Below are 16,781 nucleotides of genomic sequence, written 5' to 3' on the forward strand. Positions count from 1 at the left end.
ACATAGATGGTATAAATGTCTAGGTTTTTTCAACACGCAGCTACGAAGTGTCATGTTACTTTTTAGAATTAAATGGGTAAAAATCTTTCAGTAGTTTCACATAGGCTTTTTCTTTGCTTGTAGGTTTTAGTTTGGGGTGATTTTTTTTGTCTTTTGGTCAGTGAATCCTTTGACATTAAGGGTTTAATCATAGAACCATAGAATAGTTTGCGTTAGAAGGAATCTTTGCAGGTTATCTAGTCCAATTCTCCTTGCACTGAGCAGGGACATCTTCAATAGATCAGATTTTTTAGAGCCTCAGTCTAACCTGACCTTGAATGTTCCCAGGAATGGGGCATCTACCACCTCTCTGGGAAACCTGTGCTAGTGTTATGCCACTGTCATCCTAAAAAAATGTATGCCATATACCTAATCAAAATCAGCCTTTCTAAAAACATTACCTATGCAATATCATATTGCAATAGGCTTTGCTAAAAAGTCTGTCCCCATCTTTCTTATAAACCCCTTTAAGTACAGAGAGGCTGCTATAAGATCTACCTGGAGACTTTCCCTCTTTAGTTTGAACAACCCAATTATCTCAGCTTGTCTTCACTGGGAGAGGTGCTCCAGCCCTCTGATCAACTTCATATCCCTTTTCTGGACTTGAAGATCCACGTCCTCCCTCCCCAGAGCTAAACACAGTACTCCAGGGAGATCTTACAGGTGTGGAGTAGAGGGGAAATCACCACCTTGATCTATCCACACTTCATTTGAGGCAGCCCTGGGTACAGTTGGATTTCTAGCCTGCAAGTGCACCATGTAAGGTCATGTCCAGCTTTTCATCCGCTTAGTATGTCTGCCTGTTCTCTAAAATAGAAGTGCCATAAAGCACCACAAAGGCCAATAGAACAAATGTATTGTTAGGTGCTCAACTTACTTTCAGGGTTTCTGTTGTTCCTCCTTTCTTGATGCTTCAGACTGTTTCTTTTCCTAGATTATTTTTATTAAAAGATGAGAAAAATGCAAAGCCCTAGTTTACAATCTCAGCTGAGGAATGAGTCATACCATCATGGACACTTCCAAATAATGCTTCAAGATTTGTGTGCATGATTTGTAGTCATAGTTTGCAGGAGAAAGGAGAAACTAATTATAACTATGTGTCATGGCAATGTTTCTTAGTGGAAAAAAAATAAATACTGTCAGGGAAAAATGAGGCCTTAAAGGCCCTTTAGGAGGGAGGGCGTAGCTGACAAAAATAAAAATGGGGGAGGTAGGGATGCCCTGGAGAAGCTGCATCCTCTTGGACTGAGCCTGTATTTGGAATCCCTCCGAGAGGAGGCTGTTTGTGCAGCCTGCTGTCGATAAATAAAACATTCACAAACTAGGTCAAGATTAGAGCTATGAGACACTAACAAAACTGGATGATGAGAGGCTCTTTTATGTTGTTGAATAAATACACCAAGACCCATGAGCTGAAACTGCTAAAAATTACTTGTTACTAACTTTAAAAGTCCAGGGGAAAAATGAGGCCCATATGAAAGAATTCTCTGGAAAAAATTCTTTGAGTAGAATAAGTATCCAGGGTACGGCTGCACAACTTTGGTTGAAACTTTACAGCTTTAGGAACTTGAACTCTGAAAAATTTTTATAAGCATTAAATATTTGTCAGAGACTTGTTTGGTATACCCAGCCTTTAGAGCAGAAACAAAATTGGAAATTAAGTAGGAAATAATTCAAATAAACATGTTTTGTTTATTGTATTTGTTTACAGTCTTTATGATTCAGCCTATACAGTGTACAAGATTGTCAGGAATGGCAGAACTACTGGAAGCAAAAAAAAAAAATTTACTATCAGTTAATTTGTCACAGGAAAACCAAATATCAGCATGCTGAAGGCATATTATTGAACAATACCTATCCCAGGCCACTATTCTAGGTTCCACCAAGTTTCACTGCCATGTTTACAGAATCAGAGAATCAAAGAACCATTTAGGTTGGAAAAGACCTGCAATCATCAAGTTCAACCTTTGAACAAACAACACCATGTCAACTAGACCATGACACTGAATGCCACGAGTCACTTCTTGAACATCTCCAGGGATGGTGACTTTAGCACCTCCCTGGGCAGCGCATTCCAATGTCTAACAACCCCAAAGGGTTGCATATCCTCCTGATATCCAAGCTGAATATCCCCTGGCGCACGTTCATCCAGCTGATGACCAGCACCCCCAGGTCTTTTTCCCCTGAACAGCTTTCCAGCCACCCTTCCCCAGGTCTGTAGCACTGCCTGGGGCTATTGTGGCATAAGCATAGGAGTGGGAAGGACCTTTGTACACCCTCTGCCTCTGAGGCTGGGAACTGGGATGGTGCAAAAGAGATAACAAACAGAGGATCTCTCACAGATGGTGCAAGAGATAACAACAAATAGATTATCTCTCACAACAGCTTAGTCTCACCAGTTGGGGCTGTCAGCTGGGATAAAACTTTGGGTGTGGTCTAGCTCTAGGGGCTGACAGTGCAGGTCTGATGTAGGACTGTTACGGTAGCTGTTAATCTGTGTGGTTATTACTGTGTCATTTCTACAGTCTGTGGTGCCTCTGGTGTTAGTATCACATGTTACTCACACTTTGATTTCAATTTCTCTACATCTTAAGAACAAAAATATCATTCCTATTGAAAGGTTATTCAATCTCCAGCATCACACAACCCTGCTCCCAGCTGCCACTGGAGATGCTATGCTAATACAGATGACCAAAGGAGTGTTTTTCTAATATATACCTCAAGGGCTTGATCCAGAACTTGTCAGTCCATGGATTTTCATACAGATTGGTGGTGTTGCTATGCTGCAGGACGTGCTCTGTCAACTGAAGGATCCACTTTCAAATTTACTTCTAAAGGACCATTCTTGCAGTAAATTGCTCCAGAATGTGTAAATAATGTTTACTAAATAGGCCAATAAATCGTAAATTAATAAATTAAAGTGTTAATTAAACACAGGGGATTCACAAATCTACATATCAGCATTTCATCACACACTCTGAATTTGGTCAGATAAATGTAAACTGTGTGAAACAGAAAACAGTTTTTCTTGATTTCTGGCAGAATGCATAAACACATTTTATTGTTTATCTGTTCATTCATGGGGACATACCTGTTTGGCATTAGTGAAAGGACACTAATCTGAGCCTCGAGATGAACTGTTGGCAGATTAGCAGCTGATTGATAATGCTACACTCCTCGGCAAGTTTTCTCATTTTCACAGCTCTTGTTTCTCTCTCTCCAGTTTACCTGCTCAGTGAGCTCACCCTAGCCGGGCCTGCCTCAGCACCAGCCCAGGGCTAAATTCTGGACGGGGCGTGCTGAGTTTTTACATAAAATTGTTGCCTGTAACAAGAAGAGCAGGCTGGCATGAGTACCCTGAACGGGGATAGACTGCTGAACTGGGCCAAAACAGTGAGACCTTTATATCTGATGAAGAAGAGTCTCTTAAGGAAGAGCCTGAGCCGGGCCGCGGGCCAGCCTGGTTCCTTCGGCTTGGCTTCCAAGCTGCGTACCTGAGCACTACAGCAGCCGCCGAGTGGCGGAGCTCTCAGTCGGTGGTGCGGGCGGCAATCGTTCACCAGCCGGTTGTAATTTCCCTGGGTCAGGAAACGAGGGCAGGGCAGAGGCTGCGCCGCCTTCAGCTTCTCCGGCCCCAGCCTCAGCCCTGCCGCGGCCCCGGCGCGGGGCGGGCGGTGCCGACAGGGGCCGAAGTGGCGGCAGGGGCCGGGGTGGCGGCAGCGGCCATGGAGCCGGCAGAGGCCAGGGTGGCGGCGGGGGCCGCGGAGCCGGCAGAGGCCGAAGTGACGGCCTGGGCCGCGGAGCCGGCAGAGGCCGCTGTGGCGCTGGAGCTGAGGCGCCGCCGGCCTCGCTCTGCTGCAGGCTCAGCTCACCGAGGCACTCACGGGCCAGGGACTGCCCCAAGGACTCCTTCAAACTCTGTTCTTTAAAGCACCAGACCCAACCCCCGGTAGGATAAAAAAGATATAGAGTACAGGTATAATCTATGATTGTTATTTAGGCAACACGTTTTTTTATCAGCCCAGTGATTTATGACACAATGGTTTTAAACGGCGGGAGGGTCGATTTCATTTGGATATAAGCGAGTTTTCTGCGATGAGGGTGGTGAAACCCCGGAACAAGTTGCCCAGAGATTTCCCGTGCCTGGAAACATTCAAGGCCATGTTTGATGGGCGAGTTGGCATTCCTGCCCATGGCAGGGGAGCTGGGATGAGATGACTTTTAAAGTTTCCTTCCAACCAAAACAATTCTGTGATTCTATCATCTATTATTATGTACAGATCATAAGTCTTGCATACGGACACTTTTCTTCCCCTGCGGTGGGCCAAGAATACGTGACCTGTGTTATATAGTCCCATATCCATGTATTTGCACATCTCTTGTGGATACTTCTCTTGTGAGCTCTTGCTGTAGGTCTATCAAGCAGAGGTCTTCCCTCTGCACATAGAGGTCTGTGTGCTTGAACTCACGGCTGGGTTTTTCCTTATGTGGTCAATTTGAGCTCTAATATACAAAACCTTCCCGGCTCTATATTTGTACTGTCGTGAAAACTGACTACAATTCTCTTGGCACCAATTTTTCCAAGATTATTTACACACTTCGAGTGAACTCTGCACTAAAGTACATATTAATGCTTCTGTGCAGCTATACTCCAAAATTACATTTTCTAATTTTAAAAAGCCAGATAACCCACTTTTCTTTCTTTTTTTCATTAAAAGTCCATAAATTATTTTTGTGACACTGAATATACATATATATATATGCACACATACATAAACCCATTAATTTTCAGAATTTTCATTTGCAATGGCATAAGTTAGTTCAGTAAATAATAATGTGGGTCATTATCTTAGTATAATAGCATCAGAATTGGTAGAAAAAGATTGTTGACTGTAACTTTCAGCTACTCTTCTGTTCAGCCTGTTGTTTCTTTCTGGGGTCAGACTCTGGCCATGACACTGTTTGCCTACTGAGATACCTCCTGCTGCTGCTGCTGCTGCTGCTGCTGCTGAGGGATATTCATTACTTCTAAAATTATCTCTGTTCACAACTCTGCTTGCTTCTACTTTGCAGTTTAAAAACTATTGTTGCTAACAGTATCTGGATGCTATACAGCACCCTTAGTCCTTTGTAGGTGTTTGGATGTGTGTCTGTCTTTTCTGTTTGTATTTTAACACTAAGAATAACTAAATCACACTGGGAAAAAACCTCTTCAAAACACTGCAAGCTGATGTATTTATCTACTCCCAAGTTTGTTAAAAAGGAGGTCACAGGTCTGCATGTCAGCATTTGGTTTTGGAAGCCTGTAAGTTCCCTGATCTGTGAAGCTTACCTAACTATGCTCCACCTGTCCTTTCCAATATCTGTCATCATTTATCTCACTGACCATTCTGGTTTCTAGGAAGGAGAGGTAAACAGAATCTTGTCTATGTATTGCTCTACATTCATTCAAACTGATGGGACCACTGCATTCCTCTTCTCTCTTTCCACATTGCAAATACTTCTGGGGGACTTTTGCATTCTATTCTTCATAGAATTATAGAATATTCTGAGTTGGAAGAGACCCACAAAGATCATCTAGTCCAGCTCGTGGCTCTGCACCCAACAACTCCAAATATCACAGCTTGTGCCTGAGAGCATTGTCCAAACGTTTCTTGCCAAACTCTGGGAGGCATGGTACTGTGGCCATTTCTTTAGGGAGCCTATTTTAATGTTTTCCCTTACAAATATAACAACTTGAAATAACTCTAATATTTCATACAGACCTAAAAGACTTTTCAAACTAAGAAAGCAGAAAATTAATTCTGGCATGGATTTGTATGAGAGGTAAAATAATGTTTTGCTTCAGCCACTGTTTCAGCCATAAGAATGTATCTTATGTCATGTAGGCAAAGATTAAGCTAGCAAGAGGCCAGGCCTCCTGAACATGGAGGGGAGAAAAAGAGGAGTGATGTTTGTTACTTTAGAGTTCTTAGTTCTGAGAGGGATAGAAAGAAGAGGGGAAAGGACATATCAGTTTGAGCATGGTAGACGGGTCAGAAAGAATGTAAGAATGTGAATTCCTGAATACTCAGCCAAAGGGGAAAAGGGACAGGGACTGCACCAGCTGAGGAAGTGTCTAAAATTTTGTGCATTTTAGAGAGAGGTGTGCCTCCTCAGTGAGATGTGCCTGACTCAGCTTACTTGTTTATATCAGTAAATAGTTTTAGATATTTTAAATAGTAAAATGATTTTGTCCTCTTTCAATTTTGTCAGCAAATGACTATATCTCACGGCTGGAAGGATCATAATCACAGACAAAGTAAATTGAAGGGAAAAGGAACAGTAATCCACTCTTTCAAAGAAGCTGTCTACTCCTGAAAGCAAAGGAAAAAGAGAGTCCTGTCCTGCAGGTTTTCTCACTAGCCCAAGCTCAACAGTTCATATCTGCAAAGCCGCAGGGGAATGTTATAGTGAGGCAATATAAGAAGGAGGGTGATATGGAAAAAAATTGTGTGTATGAGAATACTAGATCTGAACTGCCAGCTCTGGACTACTTTTGAGATAGGGAACACTTGGTGGGAATGGAATAAAATATTTCATTTCATATTTCAATTGAAGGTAATATTAATAAATACTCTGATTTTTGTTGATTTCAGAATTGCTGTCTTGAAAATATCAAAATAAAGTAGAGATGGAAAATGGTTTTTTTAGGAAAAAAAATCTCAATTTTTTTTCTCTGTACGACACCAAGTTGAGTTGCAGTGTTGATCTGCTGAGGAAATGAAGGCTCTTCAGAGAGGTCAGGACAGACTGGATCAATGGGCTGAGGCCAGCTGTATGAGGTTCAACAAGGCCAAGTGCTGGGTCCTGCACTCGGGTTACAACAACAGGCTGAGAACAGGGTGGCTGGAAAGCTGCCCAGTGGAAAAGGACCTGAGGGTGCTGGTTGATGGCAGCTGAATGTGAGCCAGCTTGTGCCCAGGTGGCCAAGAAAGCCAATGGCATCCTGGCCTGTACCAGCAATAGTGTGGCCAGCAGGAGCAGGGCAGCGATTGTGCCCCTGTACTTGGCACTGGCAAGGCCACACCTCAAGTGCTGTGTCCAGTTCTGGGCCCCTCAGTTCAGGAAGGATGTTGAGGTGCTGGAGAGAGTCCAGGGAAGGGCAATGGAGCTGGTGAAGGTTCTGGAGCACTAGTCCCATGAGGAGAAGCTGAGGGAGCTTGGGGTGTTTAGCCTGGAGGAAAGGAGGCTCAGGGGTGACCTTATCATTCTCTACAACTTCCTGAGAGGTGGAAGTCACTCTCTCCCAGGTTGCAAGCGATAGCTTGAGAGGGACTGACCTCCTTGGTTTAAATTGGAGATTTAGAAAGATTTCTTCACCGAATGCTTTGGAACAGGCTTCCAGAGAATACCCTGGAGGTATTTAAAAGACGTGTGGATGTGACATTTAAGGGCATGGTTTAGTGATAGACTTAGTAGTGCTGAGTTTATGTTTGAACTTGATCTTAGAGGTCTTTTCAAACGTAACTGGTTCTGTGAACATGACTCTAGCAGAAACAAACAAAATTGTTTTAATCAATCTCTTTTCTTTTTTTCTTTAAAGGAATGAGGGAATTTATCCAAACTAGTACATTACTTATATATATATGTATATTTTATATATATATAATTTACAAATTAGGAAGACGGGAGGGATAGCAGGCCCAGTGTCTGAAAGAAGAACAATGTACAGTTCTGCCGTAAAGCACAGAGCAAGTCAGGAATATGACACAAGTCTCAGAGAATTTGAATTAGAACGAAAAAGAAGAAAAATTATTGAATTGTTGATTATTCTGCAGAATGGCCAGCTTTCTGAAGCATCAGGTTCTCAGCTGCATTAGATGGGAAATGGTATCTTACCTGCTTTGTTTTTAAACAGGGCACTTTGATGAGAAATTGTACTTTTGCAATTTGGCATCTTAGCATAGAGCCACACTGATGTTTAATTGAAGACTGGATCCTGTCAAACCCTGTTTTAAGTAGCTATAGGCATAAGATAACCTGTCCTTACTATAAAGAAGTCAGTACGGGCTCTTTTGATCATAAACACTCAATGCTTCTTATTTCATCCTTGTCTCTTCTTTGCCTGCTTTTCTAAGTATTTGAATGCCTTCACTATGCATTAAGTGAACTCACTGAGACTTTGTCATGTGCTGTTCTTTCCATCTTTCTCTCATCCCTTACTCCAGGGAAAAAATATTTATACAACCTGTTGATGCATGTAGTTATGAAAGGTAAGCAGCAGTTGAAGCAGGGCATGCATGGTTTTGCCTTTCATTGACAAAATCTTTTATGAACAGTAGTGTAGGGATTGAAGGATGAGAAATGCAATCCGAAATAAAAAAATTAAAAATACAATCTCCCAGATTTCTTAACATTCAGAAAACCAGAATAGTGGTTAAGCCATTGTAGCCATTCAATTGTTTTTCTGTTATATCAGCATATAACAGGAATCAAAGCATATTAAGCAGAACTATATTTCTGTACTGACAAAAAAATAAGACAGAAAAAAACTTTCAGAAGGGTAAAGATGTATGCAGAGAAAGGACATATGCAGAAAAAGACTACAAAACTGTTTTAGAAACAATGCTAAAGAGTTACTCCATATGTTGCCCCAAAGTTCCATCAAATCACCTACTCATTCTGCCCCATGACATGATTCTTCTGAATCATTAGGGAGCCCTGTGCTTCTTGACCAAGCCTCTGCTATGACCAAGCCTCTTTCTTCATGCTCTGCTTAGCATGAAGAAAAAGGATGCTGCTGTCTTAATGCTTAGACACTGGCAGCAGTTTTAAAACACACAAATGACAGGGAAGTGTCCAACTGAGAGTGATTTTCTGAAGAAATTGTGGTTTTAATAGAAACAGATCACTTGGGATCCCATCTGGCAAGGTGGATATCAAGATATGTATTAGCTGGCTGCTCTCCCTTGCCTGGTGGGTGAGCCACCTCCCTCCCAACAGAGCACTGCATTGGTCTACTTAAAATGTGTGGGTAGTAAAAGCTGACGCAGCAGCACTGGGCTGCTGTATGCCTTCTCCTGCTTAGACCCAGCTGCTGAAGGTGAGACTATGCCTAGGGGAATTTGGAGTTCAGCACCCTCTTGGCCTGAAACAAGTGTGCACCTTACATGACCTGGAAAAATACCATAACCACTGGGGTGAAATTAAGCTTTGGGAAACATATTTCTTCTCCTACTGCTGAAGAACTGTCTCCGTCTGTAATGCAAACCAAACCCACAAGGTGAAAAATGGGAATGGCATTAAATGTAACTATGTGATTGTCTGTGAATTTTATGCTAAACATCTATTCGATTAAAAAAAAGAGAAGTAACCTGGGGAACAAATCCTCAGTTCCTTTCCTGTTGAGATGACAAGTTTTTATCACTGCCGATGCTTACTTTGGAATTTGGGAAATAAAAACCCCATGTTCTTAGGCATTGAAAAATTCAAGTGAGAAGTTACAGGAAACTTCAATGGTCATAAAATATGCAGCTTCTCAAATTTGGCTGACAAAATCACTTCAGCTGACAGTTTCCTTTGTTAGGGATGTAATGGGTTTAAAAAGAGATAGGAAGCAAATTATAGGTTCTCTACAAATCAAACCCACCCAGCACATTTCTGTGGTATGCAGCAGTCATTTCTGCAAGTCTCTGCCAGGAAGAGCCCAGGGTGGAAGGCATGGTGTACCTGCAAGAGGCTGATGTGCAATGTTGGTGAGGTGAATACACTGAATTGCAGGAATACTTTTCAGGGATGTGACATTAAACTTGTAAACTTTTATCCCTGACGCACAGTGTTTTAAATTTATCCTTTTGGACTGCATCACCTGGCACATATTTTTGAAAGACTGTTCCACATCCTCCCTGGTTAGCCTTCTGTAACTTTCCTGGGATCTAGCCTCAAAGACTCCCAGTTGCCTTGCCTAGCTAAGACAGATTTTTTGTTACCTTCTCCCTTCACCACCTTAGAAAACCCCTTACTGGTCGAGCACACTTTTTGCTGGGGGAACAAACCAGTCAGTAGCACAGGAGGCAACAGGGCAGAGTCAACGCAGACACCAGCCGGGAGGCCCTGGCTGGTTTCCTCAGTGCCTGCTCCCCTCCCTCTAGATACACAGCAGATAACAGCATCTCATCCTGCTCCTCTCCCTCCAGAAACACTGGGGATAGCAACGGCGTGGAAGGTGTGTTGGCATTTGCTGCACAGATATGAGAGTATGAGTCCCCTCCTGACCTCTTTCTCTACTCAGTAGTGGCAAAAAGGTTGTGGCTGGATTTGTGGCAATCATTTGCCATCACCACCTGATTTAAAGCTGCTATTACAAATGGCACACGACTCATTCCCTGTTCAACTCTACTCAAAATGGCACTTAACTGTGCTGAGTGAATGCTGATGAATGATCTTTAATTAAAGTGCTATAATAAAAAACATAGAACATCTGTGCCAAGGTGCTAAGTAATCTGTCTAGACAGATGTCTAATTTCAAGTTCAGTCATATAATTCAAAAATTACATAAAATTTTCAAATGGGAAATAGGGTGGCCACTTTTCATATGTGCATTGCATTTCTCTTTACTCAATGCAAATCTCAGTCTGCATTTGGTTTTTTTGAAGTTCAGGTGCTTTTCTCCTCCTTTGGGCTTGCAGTTAAGCAGCAGACGTGCTCTGTTAGAAGACTGAAAAAAATTTCCCTCTTTTTTAATTGTGGTTTAACATCCTAGTATGTATTTTTAATTGTGGTTTAACATCCTAGTATGTACTGCATCTAAACTACTGGAAAGAAATAGATGTGCAGACATGAACAACTATGATAAATTCAGTGCGCAGAAAACATTTGGGATTGCTTGTGTTGCAAACAATCATTTTGATAAAGAGACCTTTACTTGAACAAGCTGACCTTGTTAATGAGCTCTGCAGTACACCACAAGCCTCTCTTTTTAGTAGGGAGCCAACAGGCATAGCCTGACTGCTGACCCTGAATGCACCAAACTGCGCATAATCCTAAACTCCACGTGGGAGAGGCAAGAGGCAGCAGTCTGAGCTTTTCTAACAGGTATCTTCTACAAAACACATAGTGAGATTTGATTCTATAAGATGTTATCTAAAAAAACCCCAAAATTTATTTCCAGGTATGATCAAGCTGATATTCACAGGCTGTATCCATACTTGCATCCTTTTGCAGTTTACTTTATATTCTCTCTGTGTAAAGGAAGTAATAAATCAGTATAACTGCTGCTTCTTCTGTCACTAGCAGCCATCAAAAATTAGTTGACACCTTTCACCTTCTCTTTAACTTTAAGGCTCTCTCTCCCCTTCTGCTCAAGCCTTGGTATCACAACTCATCTTGGGACGAAGTGCCAGTACCAGTAGACTTTTGCTGAATGTCAGAGCTCTGGGGTACCTCAGTCAGCAAGGCACACTTAGTGCAGTTTCAGTAAAAGGTTTCTGGGATAAAGCCCCCTTCTAAAAATAGTTTTAATTAAGGTTTTTCACATTCTGTCAGGGTTGAAGTTTACCCCAGCTAAAGCTTGTCATTCACTACTCTACAGGGAGAAAAGCATGAAGAAGGTTATTTATTAAAAAAAAAAAAAAAAAAAAGGAGAAATAGAAGGAGAAAGCCCTCTAAGCAGGGGAGTGTTAGCTTCACTTGCAAACCTAAACTATATTGAGAGGTCGAAAAGACCAAAAAGACTTTTTGCTTTCCAGTTTTTATGTGAGGTGGGAGCTTTTTCCAAAGGGAAGTGCAAATGGCCCTGACATTCACCCCAAGCCAGTGGCCATTGGAGATATAATCAGAGAAAAAAAGAAATAGAAAAGGGAGAGAGGGAAGAGGGAATAAAGCTTCTTATGTTCTTGGGGGTGATTTTAAAGTGATTTTACCCCAGGGGGAGGTGGAAGGTGGGGATATAAAAAGAAGCGCAGTCTGTGTGCAGTGAAAGATTCAGAAAATGTTCAGTTGTCAGAAAGGACGGAAAAGGTGTGTATGGATGACCACAGGGAGATGATGTAGGATATGTGTGTGTGCAGAATCCTATGTACATCAGGAGGGTAAATAAATGCAGGTTTGGGGAGACAGTGAAATTTGGGCAGGGAGATCCCAGGAGAAGCTGGGTGTGGGGAGAGGGGCAGGAAAAAATTAGTGGGAGCAGGAAATGCAGACAAGTCTGGAAGCTGGAAGGATTTGCACTCTCCATTCCCAATAGGCTGAGTGACCCTTGGGTCCTCTGCACAGGCTGAAAGGTTGTCTTCTTCTAGACTGCAGCTACTACATAGTTAGGTTATCTCAGATGCATTCTTCTCCTGTCTAAAAACTTCTCTTAGGTATCCCATGTTTCTTGGCATGCAGCAACCTGGAAAACTGTAATTTCTCTGGTATTCCAGCCTATGTGCTGTGTTCCAAATCCTAAGCAACACTGGTGTGGAGTGAATGCCAGCACTTTTGGGAATAAGCACCTGTGCTGTACATGAAGTTTTCTGCATGTGTGGGAGATGCAAGCTCTCCCAGGCACATCTGTATTCACAGTGTATGAACAGTGGGGGTCAGTATGAAATTACTGTGGATGCACCACATAGCCTGCCCCAGGGTTAAAAAGAGGTTAAAACCTTTAAAAAGGGCCAGTGTTTCCTTGTTTTCCTAAGACTTTTCCAAGGATTTTTGTTGAGACATGTGGAATTAACTCATACTTCTCGCTGCCAGCCAAGGAGGTCCCATCACTTCCTATTTCCTTCCCTCTCCATGCTCTGTGACCTGCCACAAAATAGCATAAAAGAAACCCCTCCAAGGAAATAACTGTTGCTCCAAGGAGCAGCTGAGCAGTTCTCAGCATTTGGTAGCAATAAAAGGTGGGAGGGAGAGATTCGAGGAGCATATGATCCAGCAGGATGGGAGGACAGAGCCTGGCAGGCAGCTTGGTGGGTTGTCCTGGGGACCATCTGGTTTGCTGTCCTGGCTGGGCTGAGAGATTACACTGGAGCCCTGGAGCATGAGATCTGAGTGTAATAGCTGCCTCTTATTTGTCTTCAGTAGCAAAAGTGCTGGGCAGCAAAGAGTAAGTGTTCCTGCGTGAATGGTTTTTAAATGTCTTGATGGAATGAGAGGAGATGAGGAGGAGATGAGCTAGAAAAGCTGTCATTTGATTTAATTGATTTAATCCTGACCCTGACAGGATGTGGAGGTGGGCAACCTGATGTATCATGTATCTACAGAGGGCAGCTTGAAATTTCCTTCATCAGTCCTGATGCAAGTGGAAATTCAGTTTCTGGGGTATTGGAGTTGCAAGAAGTTACACAAGTGGGCAGCCATCCTCTCCTTTCGTTACCGTGTCCTAATGCTACAACCTTATGGGACCTGTAGCTTTGAATGGATCTTTGTAAATATTCATCATCTGGTCTTTAAGCTATGTCAGTCTTTATCATCTGAAGACTAATTTACAGTAATTGTATGCAATTCCTGCAAATACTTCTGCATTTTCTGTAGTCTCCACAGATTTTCATACAGCCTTCAAAGATTTACCTCAGCTGTGACTCCCTGCTCCCTGATTACAGCTTGGCTGCTAGTGAGTCTATTCCTTATTTACCAGAAGGACCAAAGCAAAGGAAAATACAGAAAATGCCATATTGATCTAGTCCATTAGTGTTGCAGCTTAGCATATGTAATTCTCAGAACTGCAAGCTTTCTAAAGCAAGGATTTTTTTTATCCTTGTTTGTGTCATTTCTAACACAATGGAGTCCAAGTCCTTGATGTGTGCTGTATTAAAGACACATTACCATTTTTTCTACCATTAAAGACACACATTACCTTATTACTTTTTTTTTTTTTTTTTTTTGGTGGTAAGGAGAATGAGGCAACAAGAAGGAGATGAAGCTCTATTTCTAAGGGCAGTGCAGGGGAAATGGCTCAGAGGAACATTCCATGGTCCAGTGCACCTGAGTTTGTAGGTACTATAAATGATCTCTTACAGGCTTCTTTGTTTTCATGAACACAAGTGCAGCACCAGCATCCAGGAAAAAGAAACCACAGGCTTAGGTTAAGAAATGGTGAGCATTAATGGTGAGGTTAAGAATGGTGACCTGTTCTTTTTTTGAATAGGTCTCCTGTCCCAGCAAAACCCTTCACACTGCTGCAAGGATTTGTGCTTGGATATCTGCCATTTCTAACCTAGGTGAAAGGATCCAGACAAATGTTCCAATGTGAACCGGTTAAAATTAAGACTAAAGTGTTTCAAAAACAGGATAAGCTTTGTGTGTATTAGCTGGAGAGGAGGCAATATCTGGAACAAATGGATTTTCTGAAAATATTTTCTGGGATCGTGATGTAATGGAGGAAGGAGGCAGATACCTTATTTAATTAGATACTCTTTGTCTCCTCTGTTATTTGTTTCCTTTCCTATTGGTTATTTTTCTCAGAAAGTAATGCAGGAATTAACTAGAACAATGTAGGGAAAAAGTGACACTCATGGAAATCAAATGCTGATTGTATTTACATAAATGCGTGGGCAGAAAGGTCTATGCACAAATGTATGTTAATCACTTTGCAATAGCTCTGTTTTTCCTCTTGTTTTTTAAGAAGTTTTAGTTTAAGCAGTGAAAAAACATGACTTCTTACATGCAATTCTGCTGCCTTTTTTTTTTTTTAAGTGGAAGCAGTCCACCATGTGGTTTGTGTTTTGAAGGAATGGGGCAGGTATTTATTTAGCTCAAAGACTTTCCTGCTAACTGAAAGTCATATTTGTGCAACTGACAAGTCATAACATGCTCATGTTTTATTCTTACTGGGTCCTGAGGATGTTTAATTAACAATGTAGTCTGAACAAGTCTAGAAAATTACGGTTCTTAATTAATCGCTATTTCTGTTGCAAAGATTGAGATGTTTCCAGTCAAAATAAGACAATTATATTGTGTGAATGCATTCCTATTTGAAAAATATAAATATTTTATTTAAAATGTTAGAAATAAGCATTTTCCTGCTGATGTGGTAACTAAAGGCCATCAAGCCATTCATTATAATTTTTTTTTTCAGTCTGCAGTTGTTTCTGTTTGTAAATTATCAATAAAACATATTTAGGTCTTAGAAATTTTGGACATGTTGTCAGCCCAAGGCTTCTTCCTCTGCTTTGGCTATTTGTTCCTCACTCTTGTTAATAGGGTTTCATGAAGACCTGACAAGTCAGATTGCTTCTCATCTCTGTTCAGCTGAAACTTAAAAAGGGGAGGGAATCTGAGTATTATTAATGATACCTGAGTAAGTAGAACTAACTCATATATTTTTTTTAATTTTGCAGGTTAGCTTCCCAAATACCTCAGTTAACAAACTTTGTATAACTCCACCTCTGAAACTGTTCATGATTAGTTCTATAGGTCATTTGAAAACAGAGAACCAGGCATTCTCATGAAGCTATTTTAAAAAGCAAATATAGCTGTGAGTGAGCAAATTCAAGGAAATTGAATTTGACAATAAATGTGGAAATTGGAAAGACACTAAAATCAGCTAAAATATATTTATTTTCCTAGCTGTAACATTCATACTGTGCTTGCTGCTACCAATGGCTTCTTTTTTGTATAGCATATACACCTGACTAGTTGATACTAAACCATGTTCTTGCTTTTACATGACTTCATCATCCACCTTGTCCTGTCTTCACCTTGCCCTGATTTTTGTTGGTATCATCCAGTATTTACACACCACCTGTATGAGTGGTGCCTTGTGGCCAGATGGGTGCTCCCTGTTGACTTGTGTAATGTGGCTCCCACTTGCTCCAGACATCTGTGTACACTACAAACAAAATAACTACAGCTACTGTACTTCACTATGTGATTTGTTTGAAAATGAAAATGATCACAGACCTGTGAATTTCAAATGAATTTTGAATGTCTGTACCATGTAGCAATTTGTAGTAATTGAGTATCTATCCTTATTACTTGAAATGAATTTCTTCTTTGGCAAGCAACAAAGGATAGTCCTTTGGAGGAAGATTCTACACTGCGTATCCATGACCCTATTTTTTTCACTATGCTCATGTATGATGATTCCAAAAATATTTGTTTATCCATTGGAAAGGAGATACCATGCTCTTAGGCACTGATGCTTATCTGCCATGGGGACACCTTGATAATTAAAGATTATCAACAGCTGTGAGCAGGAGCAGAGTTGGTATTTGCTTTGGATGATGCTGCAGAAGGTTGTGCCTTTCCTGCTTACATTGCCTGTGGCAAAACTGGCGTCCTAGAGTGACAAATTTGCCCTAAACCAGGACAACTGGGAAGGTCACTATTGGAAGTGGAGCTGGAATGTGAGGAAGAAGGCACATAAGGGCAGCCCTATTCCATGGGAGTTCCCCATCCTCCTCTCTGGAAGCAGTAAACCCAACAAAATCTATACCTTCATAAGATTCTCTTGGTGATTCTGGCCCTTCCCACGGTCAAAGCCCTGAGTCTCCTGAGCCTCCTCAGTCTCCTTTGGAGAGGCAAAATTCAATTTTGCTAATGCCCCTGGCGAACCTTAACCTGTCTCTCTATACTGCAACTCCACACTTCATTATTAAAATCTCATTTTTATCCTCCTTCTACACAAAACCTTTTCTGTTGAGGGCCTCAGAAAATTTTCTGCATGGCTTCTTTGGCCTGAAAAGTAGCATTTAAGGTATTACTACACTGCATTGTATTCAGATCTTATCCAGTACTGCAAATAATAAAAAATCCTGAAAATTATGATCTTTATG

The 16,781-nt window shown here is 41.5% G+C and overlaps 2 long non-coding RNA genes across 5 annotated transcripts in view; one reads left to right on the forward strand and one right to left on the reverse strand.

Annotated features, from left to right (window-relative positions):
* Nucleotides 1–3,872, reverse strand: part of LOC111924474 (uncharacterized) — a 39,332-nt gene extending 35,460 nt beyond the window's left edge. Inside the window, exons 1-3 of one of the 3 annotated variants that reach the window (XR_015284462.1) lie at nucleotides 3,534–3,872; nucleotides 3,131–3,363; nucleotides 917–969 (exon numbers count right to left, since the gene is read on the reverse strand). This is a non-coding gene — a long non-coding RNA (uncharacterized LOC111924474). Of the gene's footprint in view, nucleotides 1–916; nucleotides 970–1,711; nucleotides 2,923–3,130; nucleotides 3,364–3,533 lie in introns of those variants that run through there. The other 2 variants (XR_002861662.2, XR_015284460.1) reach the window with 2 other exon arrangements.
* The window catches only part of LOC111924475 (uncharacterized), a 45,079-nt gene continuing 32,116 nt past the window's right edge, over nucleotides 3,819–16,781 (forward strand). The window contains exon 1 of one of the 2 annotated variants that reach the window (XR_015284453.1): nucleotides 3,819–4,015. This is a non-coding gene — a long non-coding RNA (uncharacterized LOC111924475). The remainder of the gene's footprint in view (nucleotides 4,016–16,781) is intronic. The other variant, XR_015284455.1, reaches the window with a different exon arrangement.

The sequence above is a fragment of the Cyanistes caeruleus genome, chromosome 1 (genome assembly GCF_971803275.1).
Source record: "Cyanistes caeruleus chromosome 1, bCyaCae1.hap1.1, whole genome shotgun sequence".
Lineage (NCBI taxonomy): Eukaryota > Metazoa > Chordata > Aves > Passeriformes > Paridae > Cyanistes > Cyanistes caeruleus.